This window comes from Syngnathus scovelli, chromosome 1, assembly GCF_024217435.2.
Source record: "Syngnathus scovelli strain Florida chromosome 1, RoL_Ssco_1.2, whole genome shotgun sequence".
Lineage (NCBI taxonomy): Eukaryota > Metazoa > Chordata > Actinopteri > Syngnathiformes > Syngnathidae > Syngnathus > Syngnathus scovelli.
In genome coordinates, this window is record NC_090847.1 from 5,950,595 (window position 1) to 5,966,683 (window position 16,089).

At 42.5% G+C, this 16,089-nt stretch overlaps 1 protein-coding gene and 1 pseudogene across 7 annotated transcripts in view; one reads left to right on the forward strand and one right to left on the reverse strand.

Moving 5' to 3' along the window:
* The window catches only part of nexmifb (neurite extension and migration factor b), a 175,857-nt gene that overhangs the window by 121,044 nt on the left and 38,724 nt on the right, over positions 1-16,089 (reverse strand). The window contains exon 1 of one of the 7 annotated variants that reach the window (XM_068651777.1): positions 11,914-12,093. The exons of the other annotated variants lie outside the window; for them this stretch is intronic. The gene's annotated coding sequence lies outside the window, so the exon portion shown is untranslated. Of the gene's footprint in view, positions 1-11,913; positions 12,094-16,089 lie in introns of those variants that run through there. 7 annotated transcript variants of the gene reach the window in all.
* Positions 2,902-3,803, forward strand: LOC125984941 (ADP-ribosylation factor 1 pseudogene; annotated as a pseudogene).

A 16,089-nucleotide genomic window follows, 5' to 3' on the forward strand; every position in this document is an offset into this window, starting at 1 on the left:
CAGGAAGGATATGCACGTACTCACAGTGGATCAGGATTTGAAAAAAGAAATATTTCTGGGTACATCATAACCTGCGAGACAAATACAGTATCACTTGGCCTTCAGAATGTAAGAAACATTCTGTCAGATAACTAAGATACCAAAATGTGGAAAAACTATGAATATTACCCATATGCACTGTATATGCATATTTATGTCTAAAGATTTATTTATATATCCAATTGATATATGCATATATGTATTAACTATTTATTTTATGCATATATGCACATAGATTTGTATTTGTGTATGTCTATATACACCATACACACACACACACATACACAAATGCACACATACAAACACACGCACAGACCAGCAAGACCTTCCAAAAGCAGACAACAAAATAAATAATATATCACTATAAACTATAAATGCTATCCTTTTCACCATGGTTTTGGCCTCAGGCATGTGAATCAAAATAGAACTGTAAAATTCTTTCTTTTAAAAATTTGTCACTGCGCTGTCAGTCAACAAGAGATTCCAACAACAATCAAAAAATGGCAGCGTCTCTTCAAGGGATGGCCAACTGGTTGCCCACACTGAGATTTAAAAAAAAAAAAAAAAACCTCAAAGCTCTTCATCTTTTTCTCACCAATGCAAATGCAATCGGTACCAATTATCTGCAGAGTTTTGCTATTCACCGGTCATGGCGTATTTTATCCATATTTAAAAAGGCATATTTGGCATACATTGTTTAGGTTGCCCTTTCTTTGTCTATACATTCAGAAAGTCATTATTGTTATTATCCGAAAAAAAAGAGGTAACCTCCTATTTATGGATATTTGATTATGATTAGATAGAATATATATTTTTTGGGGTTTAGTTTCATTATCTGGGGGTGTCACCAAAGAAAAGCGGTAGACTTTCTTGCAGACTGGCAGTGCACTTTCTGCCCTTTAATCTAGCCCTTATCTCGACAGCTCTGTGTCCATTTGGTCTCACTTTGTCTCTCAATGAACAGGCCATTAATAGCCTTTAGCGTGGGTTTCTCCTCAACAGACCTCGGGGCCCCCAATGTCACCCCTATGTATCTGTCGGGTTACATAAAATGCACTGTCTGGCCTTTCTGTTTTCCTGCAGTGTCATCTCCTCTTGCATCCCGACCCTGAGCGCTTGTTAATCCGCTTAACAGATGATCACGCCATTATTTATCCATCCATGCAGTGTAGACCTCTCACCAGCAGATGTCCTAGGATTCTGTGTTGTTCTACTGACCTTTGTCTCATCAACTAATTATAATTAGTTCCCGTAGCACAATTTCTCCCATGGTCTCAGTTAATGGAATTATTACAAAATCTACTAAAATTCAGATCTGTATAATAAGCAATGTTTTTACAAACAAAGGATTACTCAGATGTTTAATAGTTGCACTTGTGTTTGGCAGTGATGACCTTAAGTCCATCGCAATGAGAGCATTATTTTCTATTATTCTTCTGAATTTTAACGAGCTAGGCAAAATGACGGGTGGCAAAGTTCAACAAAAAACTTTTAATTAAAAGTATCATTTTTAACATTGTGGAGTAAAATTTGCAGTTTACACAGATCTGATCTGCTAGGTAGTATTGACAGATATTTTGTATTTAATGCAAAATCAGAGATAAATCATAATTTAGTACTGATCATTACATTACAACAAACACACTAACTCCAGGAACGCTCTGTGTTGCCATCGTCAATTTCTCACAACATAATGTCTGATTTATTTTCATTTTTTCCCCAATACATTTTAATTCACTTGGTATTTCGTAGAGTTTTAGAGTTTTAAGCTTTAATTTATTATTTCCACCCCAAACGCATTTCAATTAACATTATTTACACAGAAATTGCGGCTAATTATGGATCGGTCCAGTCCAGTCCTAATCCTCTGCAAATCGCGGGGGTCGATAGTCCCGTAATGAAGACGTTGTTTAAATGGACTGGATAAATTGGTTCATCTTCTGATCAGATTGGTGATCGGTCAGTTACCCTTTTTTTTAACATATATAGGTATATGTAACTAGCTCATCAAATTCCTGCTTGTGTAAAGCCGATTTTGAAGGCAAAGTCTTTGATTCCGCTGCAAGATCTTTTTTTTTTCCACAAGTGACTTTTTAAACTGCCATTATCTGTTGTTCCTTTTTTTTTTTGCTGCTTAATTCTCAAACACGCTCAGTACTGCAGCACGCAGAAGGACACCGAGTAATAAGGAGAGAAGAGAAATAAGCAGAGGGAAGGTCAAAATTGAGCAGAGCGGCAACCAATTACAATGCATCACTCTTAGAGACTGTAAGCGTATGTGTTTGCTACACTGCGTCATTCATACATTCGAACATTAACGTCCAAGAACAAGATTCGGGCCTCAAAATAAGCGTGCTTGTAGGAAGAGGGAGGGCGTGATGAAGTTTAAATGAGGAAGGAGCCCTGTCCTTGAATGGCAGAGGGAAGAATGGCAATAAGGCAGGCAGTAGGCAAGGTGTTAAAAGTTGATTAGGTTGTTAAAGGTCACATAGCCAGGCTTCATCAGTTGTCCCAGTGGAGCACAAGAACCAACTCTGGGGGCCTCCACACCACTGCTAATGAGACAGGAGAAGGCAGTCCTACTAACATACGGATTTATCCGGCTCGTGTGTACAGTGATGACATTACAAAAGAACATCTCGCCTTGCCTCAAGTGGATGAAACAAGAGTAGCACAAGAATATGCAGGGATGAAAAAAGGAGGAAGTATCAGTGACATTTTAAATGTTGGTAGCTCAGGCCCAATGCACATTGAGCATAGCGGCCCAACACGTCAGCAACTCACAGGTAATACCAGACAAAGAAAAAAAAGCATGCTGGATGGAAAAACTGCATTTACAGGAAGGCACATTTTTAGGCACGGAGGCACTTATGCAACTAGACGCCATTTTGGAGTAACGGTCAATCTAACGGAAGATACGCGAAAGCTCCGCAAGCGAGCCTTTGACCAGCGTCGTCGCCATGGGCAACATATTTGTTAGCGTCTTTAAGGGCCTCTTTGGCAAGAAGGAGATGAGGATCCTCATGGTGGGCCTGGACGCCGCGGGGAAGACCACCATCCTTTACAAGCTCAAGCTGGGAGAAATTGTCACCACCATTCCCACCATCGGTTTCAACGTGGAGACAGTGGAATACAAGAACATCAGTTTTACCGTGTGGGACGTGGGCGGTCAGGACAAAATCCGTCCGCTGTGGCGCCACTACTTCCAGAACACCCAAGGTCTGATCTTCGTGGTGGACAGTAACGACCGGGAGCGCGTCAACGAGGCCCGCGAGGAGCTGTCGCGTATGCTGTCGGAGGACGAGCTCCGAGAAGCCGTCCTGCTGGTCTTTGCCAACAAACAGGACCTCCCCAACGCCATGAACGCTGCCGAGATCACAGACAAGCTGGGCCTGCACTCGCTGCGCCAGCGCAGCTGGTACATCCAGGCCACGTGCGCCACCAGCGGGGACGGCTACGAGGGCCTCGACTGGCTCTCCAACCAGCTCAAGAACCAGAAATGAGCGCCCCTCTTCTTCTTTCTTTGTTCTCTTTCCGCTCACCGCGCCGGCGCCCTGTCTGACACCTGACCCCCCCCTCCCCCTTCCACACACATACACACGTTGTAGGGATGCGCTGCGGGTCAGGATGGGAATAACAGTGGCGCACCTTTGGTGCCCGTTGGACTCCCCAACCTCCCTCTCAGCCTGCACTCTCCCTTCCTCCCCTCTTCCTCCTCAGAGGAAGCATGGTTTTCAAAGCCCCACCCCTCCCTCCCTCCCTCCCTCACTGTATTCAATGCCTGATTGCTAGATGTCATTTCACCCCGTATGAAGCGTTTAACCTGTATCCCCCCCCCCCCAGCCGTAATTTTAACTCCATGACTGCAACTGCCCTATCTGAGTTACTGTCGCCGGCAACCGCCATGTTTCCCGCGTACAGTGGCTCTATCGATAATCTTACAAATGAATTCAATGCGACATTATTAAAAGCCATCGACTCTGTGGCACCGCTACGTTTGAAAACTCGCCGTAGATGGCCAACTTCGTGGTTCACAGATGAAACACGTACGTTTAAACAATTATGTAGAAAGCATGAGCGCAGATGGCGTTTAACCAAACTTGAGGTTTTCCATCAGGCATGGAAGGACAGCCTCCTGAAATATAAAGATGCGCTTATTTTAGCAAAAACTCGTTATTTTTCGCAAGTCATTAATCTTAATAAAAACAATCCTAAATACTTATTTGATACAGTGGCAAAGCTAACTCTGCGCCAGCCGACCCCCGATAGCTCCTTCCACTCAGCTGACGAGTTTATGAAATTTTTTGCTCAAAAGATTGAGTCCATTAGGGACGAGATCAAGAATACCATGCCAATCGCTCCGCCGGTTACTAGCGCTGGGGATCATGCAATAACCCTCTCAAATTTTAAAAGCGTGTCCCTTGAAATGCTTACAAAATTGGTTAGTACGGCTAAACAAACAACATGTTTACTCGACCCGCTTCCAGCCAAACTACTTAAAGAATTATTTCCAATTTTAGGACCGTCCGTCTTAAATATAATCAATCTGTCTGTTTCCTCTGGGATAGTGCCAATAGCCTTTAAAACCGCTATTATTAAACCACTACTTAAGCGAGCAAATCTTGACCCGGACCGTCTCAGTAATTATAGGCCAGTTTCAAACCTCCCATTCATAGCAAAACTTCTCGAAAAAGTAGTAGCACAGCAGCTTATTGATTACATGGTCGCTAATAATCGATATGACTCTTTTCAGTCTGGTTTTAGAGCTAATCATTCTACAGAGACAGCACTTGCTAAAGTGACCAATGATCTCCTCATAGCTATGGATTAAAATACGTCGTCTGTATTGTTACTACTTGATCTTAGTGCTGCCTTTGACACTGTAGACTTCGATATTTTATTAGGGCGTCTTAAAAGTTGTGTTGGTATCTCAGGGTCAGCACTAAGCTGGTTCAATTCCTATCTATCAGGCAGGACGCACCGAGTGGTCCATGGTAATACGTCCTCTGAGCTTTATAATGTTACGTGTGGTGTCCCACAGGGATCGGTACTCGGACCGATTTTATTTAATATTTATATGATTCCGCTTGGGGACATAATACGTAAATATAATATTAGTTTTCAATGCTACGCGGATGACACCCAATTATATATGCCGTTATCGATGACAGATCCACAGGACTGCTGTAATCTCGAGGCGTGCCTTGCGGAGATTAAGCAATGGATGTCTCTCAACTTCCTTTGTCTTAACCCGGATAAAACTGAGATGTTGATAATTGGTCCTACTCGTTATCAACATTTATTTAAGGAAACCACTATAACTATAGATAACCGTACTATCACTCAGAGTGATACGGTAACTAATCTCGGGGTAATATTTGACCAAACGCTCTCCTTTCAAAAGCACATTAAGAATATAACCAGGATTGCGTTTTTTCACCTTCGTAATATTGCTAAGATTCGTCCTATCCTCTCGACCGGGGATGCGGAAACTATTATACATGCGTTCGTCACGTCGCGCCTGGACTACTGTAATGTATTATTCTCTGGTCTTCCTAAATCCAGTATCAAAAGTCTACAGTTAGTGCAAAATGGCGCTGCAAGGCTGCTCTCACGGTCAAGAAAATTTGATCACATTACCCCAATATTAGCCAAATTACATTGGCTCCCGGTCCATTTAAGATGTGACTTCAAGGTTCTTCTACTAACCTATAAATCACTGCATGGCTTAGCGCCTTCATATCTCGTCGACCTAGTCGTTCTTTATGTTCCGTCTCGTAACCTTCGTTCGCAAAACGCTAGTCTTTTAGTTATACCGAGGGCCAAGAAAATGTCTGCAGGGTCTAGAGCATTCTCTATTCGGGCTCCAGAGCTTTGGAATGCCCTACCAATGGATATTAGAACTACTACCTCAGTAGAAACATTTAAGACACGTTTAAAGACACATTTCTATGAGATGGCCTTTAACTAACTTGTGATGGCCGATTTGGCCGGAGTTTGTTCTGTTCTCTCTGCCCACCTCCTCCCCGGCTGGGGAGGGGGTTAGGTGGCTCAAAAGCTGATAGCGGCTGGCTGGATTCTCGGGGACCAGTTCGGGATGGGGGAGCTGCGGCTCGGCCCCCTTGAGGACACTGCCAGGACAATCGAGGGCACCTCCGACATCCATTTTTTTTTTTTTCATTGATTTTCATATTATGTATTACTTGTGCACTCTCTGCATCCATTACAACTTGGTGATCCTGAAAGGGGGATCCTTCCATCTGTGGTCCCTTCTCAAGGTTTCTCATTTTCCCCTGGCAGGGTTTTTTTGAGTTTTTCCTTACCTTTTTGGGAGCTTATGATCAGGGGATGCTTTGAGAATAATTGTCAATTTTGGCTATGTGAAGCCCTTTGAGACTGTTTGTGATTTAGGGCTATACAAATAAACTTGACTTGACTTGACTTAACTAATATTTTTGATAGAATCGCTATAAACCTTTGAAAAGGACAAAGAAATTGCGTTGGTCGTTAAATTGGGATATAATTAGGGCTGCAACTACTGATGATTTTAATAGTCGATTAATCTGTCGATTATTTGGCGATTATTAAAATCGGTTGCAAAACAGCTTTGACATTTCTTCTCAGGACATTATTTCAACTTTTTTTTCCCAACTATTTCATGAAGAACTACAGAGAATGGAGAAGAGTTACTGATGAGAAAATGGAATTCTGAAGATTTAGACTATTGTAAATTAAAACAGGGATTTAAACAAATAACCAATTACCAGGACAGTGGTTGGAAATCACTGGCCCACAGGGTCAAACCGATTGTTAGTTGCAAATTTGCCAGCCTTGTAACATATACACTGCCATTCAGGACACACGAATTAGAACCGGCGGCTCGGTGGCGCACTGGGTAGCACGTCCGCCTCACAGTTAGGAGGGTGCGGGTTCGATTCCACCTCCGGCCCTCCCTGTGTGGAGTTTGCATGTTCTCCCCGGGCCCGCGTGGGTTTTCTCCGGGCACTCCGGTTTCCTCCCACATTCCAAAAACATGCTTGGTAGGCCGATTGAAGACTCCAAATTGTCCCTAGGTGTGAGTGTGAGTGCGATTGGTTGTCTGTCTCTGTGTGCCCTGCGATTGGCTGGCAACCAGTTCAGGGTGTCCCCCGCCTACTGCCCGATGACGGCTGGGATAGGCTCCAGCACGCCCGCGACCCCCGTGGGGACTAAGCGGTTCAGAAAATGGATGGATGGATGAATTAGAACCATAGAGTTCCAATACAGTAGCGTTTAAAAAGACGCTTCTATATGATAAACTGATTATGAATACAGAAGATTTATCTTCTTCTCACCAAAAGTAATAATGGCCTGCCTCTTTCCAACACACCCTCATGCTTTGCATGATCCATATTATCTGTACTGCAAACGTTGAGCCATCTGCGAGGCAATTACCATATTTCCAACAGCTGTATTATTAGAGCTACACCTTGTTTGCTTTGCTGCATCTAAATCAGGCCGGATAGATTGGCGAGCATTATGTCGCTAATACACTATAATAATATCCTGCAGGTTCACATGACAGCCAGGGCGCTCTGTCAATGTCTGTTTCTTTCAAACACATTCGGGCTTGTAGTGATCGATATTTTTTACTGGCACCACTTTGTTCTAGCCCTCACACTTAAGCGACATAGTAATTGACATTTATGCAATTTTCAGGGCCAGTACCTTTCTTTGCCTTGTAAGTAATTGTTCATGTCTGCGCGCATGTGAGCGCTCTCCATTCTACGGCAGTATACGGATGGATCAGGAAAATGATGGAATTATTAGGGGTTAAGGATTTTTAAGGATTTTGATACCGGCATCAACACTTTGGATTTGGAATGGAGCAATCAAGAGCGTGGGTAAATGTGTGTGTGTGTGTAGGTTGGGGGGATATGTTCCAAATGAGAAAGTGCCATACACTCATAAAAACTTTCAATTTAAATCTACACCTCAGTCATTTATTGGCTATTTAATTTCAAATCTATTGCAGTGGACAAACTATTAAAAACTGTGATTGCTCAAATGTTTCCGACAATCAAGGAGAGAACCGGCCTGTCAGTGTGTGAGTGTGTGTGTGTTTGTTTGCTTTCAGAGTGTGGATGATGGTGTGAAGTGGAATTTTGATTTTTCCTAATAAAATGCCCTTTCAGATGAGCTGCATCACAGGCTAAGGCCAAAAATGATGCGATGGCACCCACCGCTGGGCCCAGGCAGTGTAATAGCCAATCACAGATGAGAAAACATCTTCTAACACATCTCGCGTCACACTTGTACTGTAGCCATTTTAATTCCAAACGGTGCGCGCTCTACAAGATCAGACCTGCCTTCGGCGGAAATGGAGTGTAAAGATACACACATACAGACATACAAAAAAAAAAAAAAAAAAAGCTGATACAAAATAACACTCAGTATCAGTGTTGGCTACATCTGCCATCAATTGCTAATCAATAGCAATGCATCTATGGGGTCAATGTGATTCCCAGTAGATAGTATATCTTATTGTCCCCACCATTACATCCCCCATCTTGATCCGCCGCCCCACATTGCTCCACTGATGTGTATCAGTGGTTGTCCCCGGAGTCCCATCAGTCAATGACTCGTGGAAAGACAGGGCCAATACATACAACCTATGACAGGCATGTCCAAAGTCCGGCCCGCGGGCCAAATCCGGCCCCCGGTCATATTTCATACGGGCCACAGCTTCGGTCTTATAATGTATTATTCATGGCCCGCCTGCACTGTCAAACTGAATAAAGAAAAAATCATGAAACTTGAAACTGTAATTCCTCCTAAAACCAAAAGGTGGCAGCACCAGCCCTCTCGCTCGTTTCTGCCATGGCGACTGCAAAGAAAACGAGGAAAGTTGACATTGAGGGACGTTGCTTTCAAGAGAAATGGGAATTACATTACTTCTTCACTGAAAATCAAGGCAATTGTTTTTGTCTAATTCGTAAAGAGACTGTTGCCTTGTTTAAGGATTTCAACCTAAAGAGACACCGTCAGACTAAACATGTTAACACATACGACAAGCTAACAGGGATTGACCGCACTGATAAAGTGAAGCAGCTCCAAGCTGAACTGGCATCACAACAGCGATTCATCACATGGGGCTGTGAGTCAAAAGTAAATCAAAAGTAAAAATGACTTAATATTAAATATTACGAAGTGGCCATGTTAATACTGTTGAAGTTATGAACCTGTAGACGTGACACAAACTATTACTTTCTGAAAAATATTGTAAATGACTAGAGCAAAATTAACTTGTTTTAAGTTTTAATAATAACAGACAACTTTGCATTACTTATAACTCCTGTTTAAAATGTTCATGAGGCAAAAATAATTTTAAACTCTTGTAAGTTAAATTATTTCATACAGTTTGTTCAATGTTATCTGACTCTTCAGATATGAATGAAAGGCAGAATTTGTGTTTTTAAAGTTGTTCACATCTACCTGAGTGGCTTATATTTGGTTATTTTGTCATTTAAAAAATAAAGACAATTTGGACAATGAAATTTGTTTCATAACATTATGTATTTGCATGAAATTCTGTAGTTGAAAAATGTCCCCCGGGCCCCTTCACTTTATCAAATCTGGCCCTCCTTGCAAAAAGTTTGGACACCCCTGACCTATGACCTCTGCCCCGTCAGCCCGGATGACCCCAATATCCCCCTCAGTTAATGAGGTGTGTGTTTACAAAAAATCTGCACTAACAGAGTTGAAGAACATCGCCACAATAAATACAAACGTGAGTCGCCACGTCACAAAACAAACGTCATTATTACATTCCATCATTTTTACAAATAGAGCAAGTTTGCGAACTTACCATCAGCCCAGGAAGTATTCCGCTCACAAAAATAGAGCCTATAATGTGTACAAAGTTTTGTTCACCAGAAGTCATTCAGAAAAATGTGTGAATAAAATATTCATTTTACATAAACATTTTTCCCCAGCCACCCTAGTTCTTGGATTGTTGTTGGTCTATGTGCCCATATAGAAAAACAACTGATGGCAAATACCCAATAGTCTAATAGCTGGGTTGTACCCCAGCTCTCGCACCAACGTCAGCTAAGACAAGATCCAGCTCACCTGTGACCCTTGTGAGGATAAGCCCATAAACTGCCGCCATATATATGGAGAGCACACCAAAGCTAGTAATCAATGAAATTACCTCTGAACGGCGCACAAACCCTCTATCATCACACATACATACATAAGGACACACACATTAGAATAGCATAGCTGTGCGTAGATGCGTGAACCTGCCAATTATTCCGCGCCTTACTGGAACCTCACTCCATCTGAGGTGTGATTGGAATAACAACCATCCTCCAAAGCATGCCACCCTCCATTCCCTGCAGGGTATCATTGAAGCTGCAGGGAAAGAGGGAAGGGAGCGTGACAAGGTAAGGAAGAGGATGTGTACACAGGGGTGCCATTAAAGGCTCGAGGATGGGGATGGATGAATCTCAGGGACCATAACAGAAGAGGAGCATTCGACATGTCTAAAGAGCATCGTATCAAACATTCAACGACTGTCTCCATTCTAATCAGTGTTGCCACAGTTACCTTGGAAAGTAACGCAGTTACTTTACAGATTACTGTCCAGAATTTTTTTTTTTTTTTTAAGGACTATTGAATTAAAAAAAAAAGTTAAATCACAAGTTACTTGTAGTCACAATTAGATTATGTGTTCTATGTGCCCTCTCTGCATCTATTGCGGCCTGGTCATCCTGGAAGGTGGATCCTCCCATCTGTGGTCTCTTCTCAAGGTTTCTCTTTTTTCCCCCGCAGTAGGTTTTTTTTTTAGTTTTTCCTTGCCCTCCTGGGAGTTTAAGATCAGGGGAATTTTTGTACACGTGATGCCCTTTGAGACATGCGTGTGATTTGGGGCTATATAAATAAACTAGACTTGTTAGCAATCAAGTGTCCTCCTGTATTTTTCTATTCATTATAAACTAATTGCTTTGCTGCATGCACAATACATGCGTGAGACATCACCGTGACTGCGAAGTATGTGCTATTTAAGACTTGTCAATTGTGTCAATTTTCTTTCATTACTGCAACCTGGAGGTGATTTCAACTAAAGGTAAACATAATGTACATATGTACTTATCTTTGGTGTTGCTTGAAGGCTAACTGTATTCTGGGTTACCTGAATGAATTACATTGGTCGTTACTGGAAGATGTGCACATTTTGGAGGAGTGTAAGGCGTTACCCTCATCACAGGTTCTAACGGAGGCCCCGAAAGGCAGAGAGGGGGTTAAATTGGAGCAAAAAGCCGAGGATTATGAAAGGAAGGAACGAAGGGGGGGAAGAAGTCAAAGCCAGGGCTCCCTGGCAGTGTTCCGAGGCAGAGGTACTGTGAGAGTGAGAGCTGTCTGAGTGACACTCGCTCTCATAGCCACCCCACCTCGGGGGAAATAACCCTCTTAATCCAGCATGCTCTTTCAGATAGACAAGATCCCCCCTTCTTGTCACAGCGAGGATATGAAATGCTCCCCCTTGCGATTCAAATACCTGGCATAAGGGCTGAAAATCTAATTGACAACAATGTGACGCCGAGCAGCTCGGGAAAGACATCAATGTCTCCGGGCCGCCTCCTTTCGGGGAAGGCACAAAGCCATTGGTTGGCGACATGGGAAGAGGCGTGCCATTGGCTGGCTTGTAGGGAGGGGGCTCACTGTTACGTGGCACGGGACTGCATCTGCGGGGTATTGTTTGAAGTCCTTTTAAACACACCTGATCGCCATATACACGAGCCTTATTATTTTTTACGTCCCTCTTTCACAAGGACACATAATGTGACAAACACTTGGAGACAGAGTTAATTAACAGTCGACATTGCTTACCGAAGAGAGGAATCAATAGAGCCAAGGCGGGCCCGGTCGCAGCAGGCCGAGCAATAAGACCCGCTGACCGTACAGCCTTTTTAGTGCGAGCCCAGGGAGGTCTTTTTCTCACCATACTGGGAAATCACTACACAATCAGGCAGCTTGGTACCCAGAGTGCACTGGAGCATGTACACACACACACGCACGCACGCACGCACGCACGCACGCACGCACGCACGCACGCACGCACACACACACACACACACACACACACACACACACACACATATACACACTGGAATTGTAATGTCTACCCCACACTGATTCCCAAAATGTGCTGGTCTTGTGACCTTCTCTACGAGAGCGGTGCGGAAAAATCCTATAAAGAGCTACGTTCCGCTCAGTGAGAGCAGATAGAGCTCAGCGTTTTACTCGGCAGTCGACAGGAGTGAAAAGATTTGGCTCGTACACACAGCTCCCCTTGCTTTCCACTGTAGTCTGTTGTCACTAGCTAGCCTCTGGTCCAACGCCAGTCGCCTACTTGGCAGGGAGAGGTGCTGTACAAAGCAAATGGCAGAACTGGTAAATAATGCTGATAGACTGTGATACAGAGAGAAGCGGCCTCTTTATTCTACAATCCACTCTAGCGAGGAGAACGCCGCCGCCGTTTGTCTTAATCACTTTGAAAAAGCAGGGAAGAATTGATCTACCTTGTGTTATCTCACATGATGAACAACAAATTGCTCAGAGGCGATGGTTTGCCATGGCAGTCAGTACAACAGGAGCGGGTCGTTTACCGCTCAAGTCGAACGCTAACAATCATGCAGAGGAAAGAAGGGGGGGGGGGGAGATAGAAAGTCAGGCAAAACACTCATCTAAGCAGCAATGTTAGAAAATGGAAAGTATGGTGGAAGACAAACTACTCAAGTATGGTCAATATTGGAATGAAACAACGTTATACTTCAATCATACCACCAATAATGACAACAACAAAATCTTGATATGAACAACAAATTCCTCTTGAATTTCCATCAAAAGTTTCACTGATGTTTGGAAATGTTTATACTTGGAAACTTCATGAGGTACAGCTGTGGAATACACGCACACGCACGCACGCACGCATGTACACACACACTCACAGGCACACACGAAAATGCACCATTCTTGAAAGAAAAAATAAATAAAACGACACAATGTATTGCATAGTAATTTTGATTCATGATTTTGAATTCCCATGAAAAGCATCCATTTTAAAAAAGCATCCATTTTGTCTAACTGAAGACATCCAAAATTCTTTTGCTAAACTTCCCATGAAAACTTCTCGGAATATTTATTGAACATTGACTGGAAATAATCCACTTGGTTTGCAGTCTTAGTCAGCAAGCAATAGCAACTGCAGCAGCCGGTGTCTTGACTTTAACTTACAGCAGTTTGTATGTAACATACAAGCTTGCAAAGGTAGCCTGTTGAGAACCAAGGTATTGTCAAAACCAATATCCACCTGTAGAAGACAAGACTGGGAGGAGGCAGCCAAAGCGATGTGCATAAAGGAGAGGCACTAAAAATCACCTCTACTAAAATGCCACGGGGGAGCGGGCTCACACTGCTTAAAGCATGATGAAAGGAATGCAATCCAGCACAGCTCCCTGCGTGCGGATAATCAAACAAGCCCGCCACTAAAAGCTCGGCATTCAATTTCAATTCGGAAAGTTGCTGCAGTCTGACACAAGGGAAAGATGCAAGAAAGAAATGCATTTGCGTTGAACTCAGTGGGACGCCCCCAAAATTTTTTTTGCAATGTCCCCCTTTAGACACAAACAAATGAGCTTGGAAACCAGACTGACTGTTACCTTTGAACCACAACTTCTAATACCCCCCACCCCACCATTATTAGTTGCTAATTTATTTTTCTATATGCCAACCAATACTACTTAGCGAAAATGAAAATCGTCTTAAATTTATATTTATTTATTTATAATTTATATTTAAAATAAATAAAGCACATGCAACATGTTTTATACAGATTTTTAAAGAGCTGACGATTACACTGCAACAGCATCATAAAACAAATTGGTGTTATTGTTTCTTATATACATCTGTCATGTTTCAAGTTTGTCAAACTCACCATGTGACAATATGCCCGATATTCCAACATCACACTAAAACGAATGTGCTTCTGGAGATTATTTTCCCCTCACACTGAGAGCACTGATTAGTCGTACTGCATCTCTTTAATTGTTCTTTCTAAAGGCTTGCTGACCATGACTGTGTTATTGGACAGTACATTAATCTCTTTACTGCTTCTAGGTGGTCAAGGCAGAAGGAGCAACACAATGTCTATTGAAATGTGTCAAAAATAATTATTATGATGATGACGACATACAGTACATTCCCAATCATAATGTATATGCTCCGGTACAAAATTATAAAAATACGTTTTTTTTCCCAAATCTATCTGTGTGGCCTGGCTGTCCCGGAGTGTACATTAGAGTGAATTTAATGACCCAGTTTTTCTGTCGCATGCTCCAATCAAAATCAGTTCTCCCAAAAAAACAAAAAAAAATAGATATTATGTACATTTGCCAATATTGTAACTTTTATCCATTAATTTTCTTTATGGCTCATCCTCACGAGGGTGGCAGGTGAGCTGGAGCCAGAAGTTTGCACATATGAATAAAAAACAATCATTCACATGTACATTCACAGTCACGTGCAACACACACAAAGGCTACATTCTGGTTTTTAACTCTCAGTCTTAGAACTGCGCGGTGAATGCGTTAACCACAAGTCAACTGTGCCGCCAAATGTTAAGGTAAAACAAAAGAACTGATTGATTGGCTCCTTTTTTGTTCATTTGTTTTAAACTCCATCAAAACAAAATGCACAGGGCTGGGAGTAGTAAAAAAAATAAAATAAAAATAAAAATAAAAATAAAAGAATCATTATTATAATCAATGTAAAACCCATTTTCATTTCTTTGATGCAATATGCAGAAGACACATTTATCACCATCAGGCCATTGAATCAATATCTGATGTCAGCGTTTCTAGACTGAACCGATACTGTGCAATATCATTCAAATAATCTGTAGCAGGTATTCTCAGCATTTTGTCAAATGTATGCATGTTGTACTAGCGGGAGATTACAGCTAATAAAAATCGTGTCAAAACGCAGGGTATTACAAATGTACCGTTAAATCCATTCCGTTGTAATTTGCAAAGGAAACAAAGATTGAATAAAGATGCAGAGCCAGTAGCAGATATCACAGGATGACAGCCACACCAGGCAGACTGCAGATGATGATGACGCTACATCATCAGCATGATCACAACATGTCAATTCCTGAGATATTCTTGTTGCTACAAAGCCGTCACCTTGCACGGCTTCGGCGGGAAAAAGACAAAGAGCTGACGCAGAGATGAATAAAATATCAAGCATAAAGCATGAATCGCTTTCGTCGTGTATACAGTAGCTGGGGTCAAATCACATCAGAGTGCATGGAAGAGGGCAGGGCTTTTACACTTGGACTGCAGTGTAGTGGTGCAGCAAAACAAGGCAAGAGCGTGAATGCATTACGCCGCACAAAGCGGCACGGGGGAGCGCAGAGTGTGGAGGGAGCGTCTAAGAGAATGAACGAAGGGAAGCAAGAAAGCGAGGAGTTCATGCAAAGCGCTGACACATGACACCGCTCGCGGGCCGCGCTTTCAGTCATCCCCTTCATATATATTTAAACACGACTCATACAGTCAAATACACCAAGCAGCCACTTGCATATTGTCATGGTGTCCAATAAAGGCAGAATATACAGCCAATGCAATGAGATTTTTGTAGGTGCGAAGGTTCTATCCCAACATTATGTTTAACAAAAACATTATAATTTCATATGAAGCAGTAGCTAGAGAGCAAACGGCAGGGTCGCTGAGTCTCCACCACTGCAGTAAATACTTGCAGTTAGTGAATGGGGCAATCGATCATTGCCAACAACCTCTCATAACATCTATTTCTTGCCACCTCCTCCTTGATAATCATGCCTTGTTTTTTGTTGTTGTTTTTTTTTGAGTTTGGTATATTGTACATGGAACCTAAAAAAATAGAGTCAAAGTTTTTGTTATGCAGAGTGCTGCTTGGCGTGCAGCGCTTGGCATGGGATAGTCACCAAATGTTTTGAAGAACCACTTTTATTGCGTTTCCGTG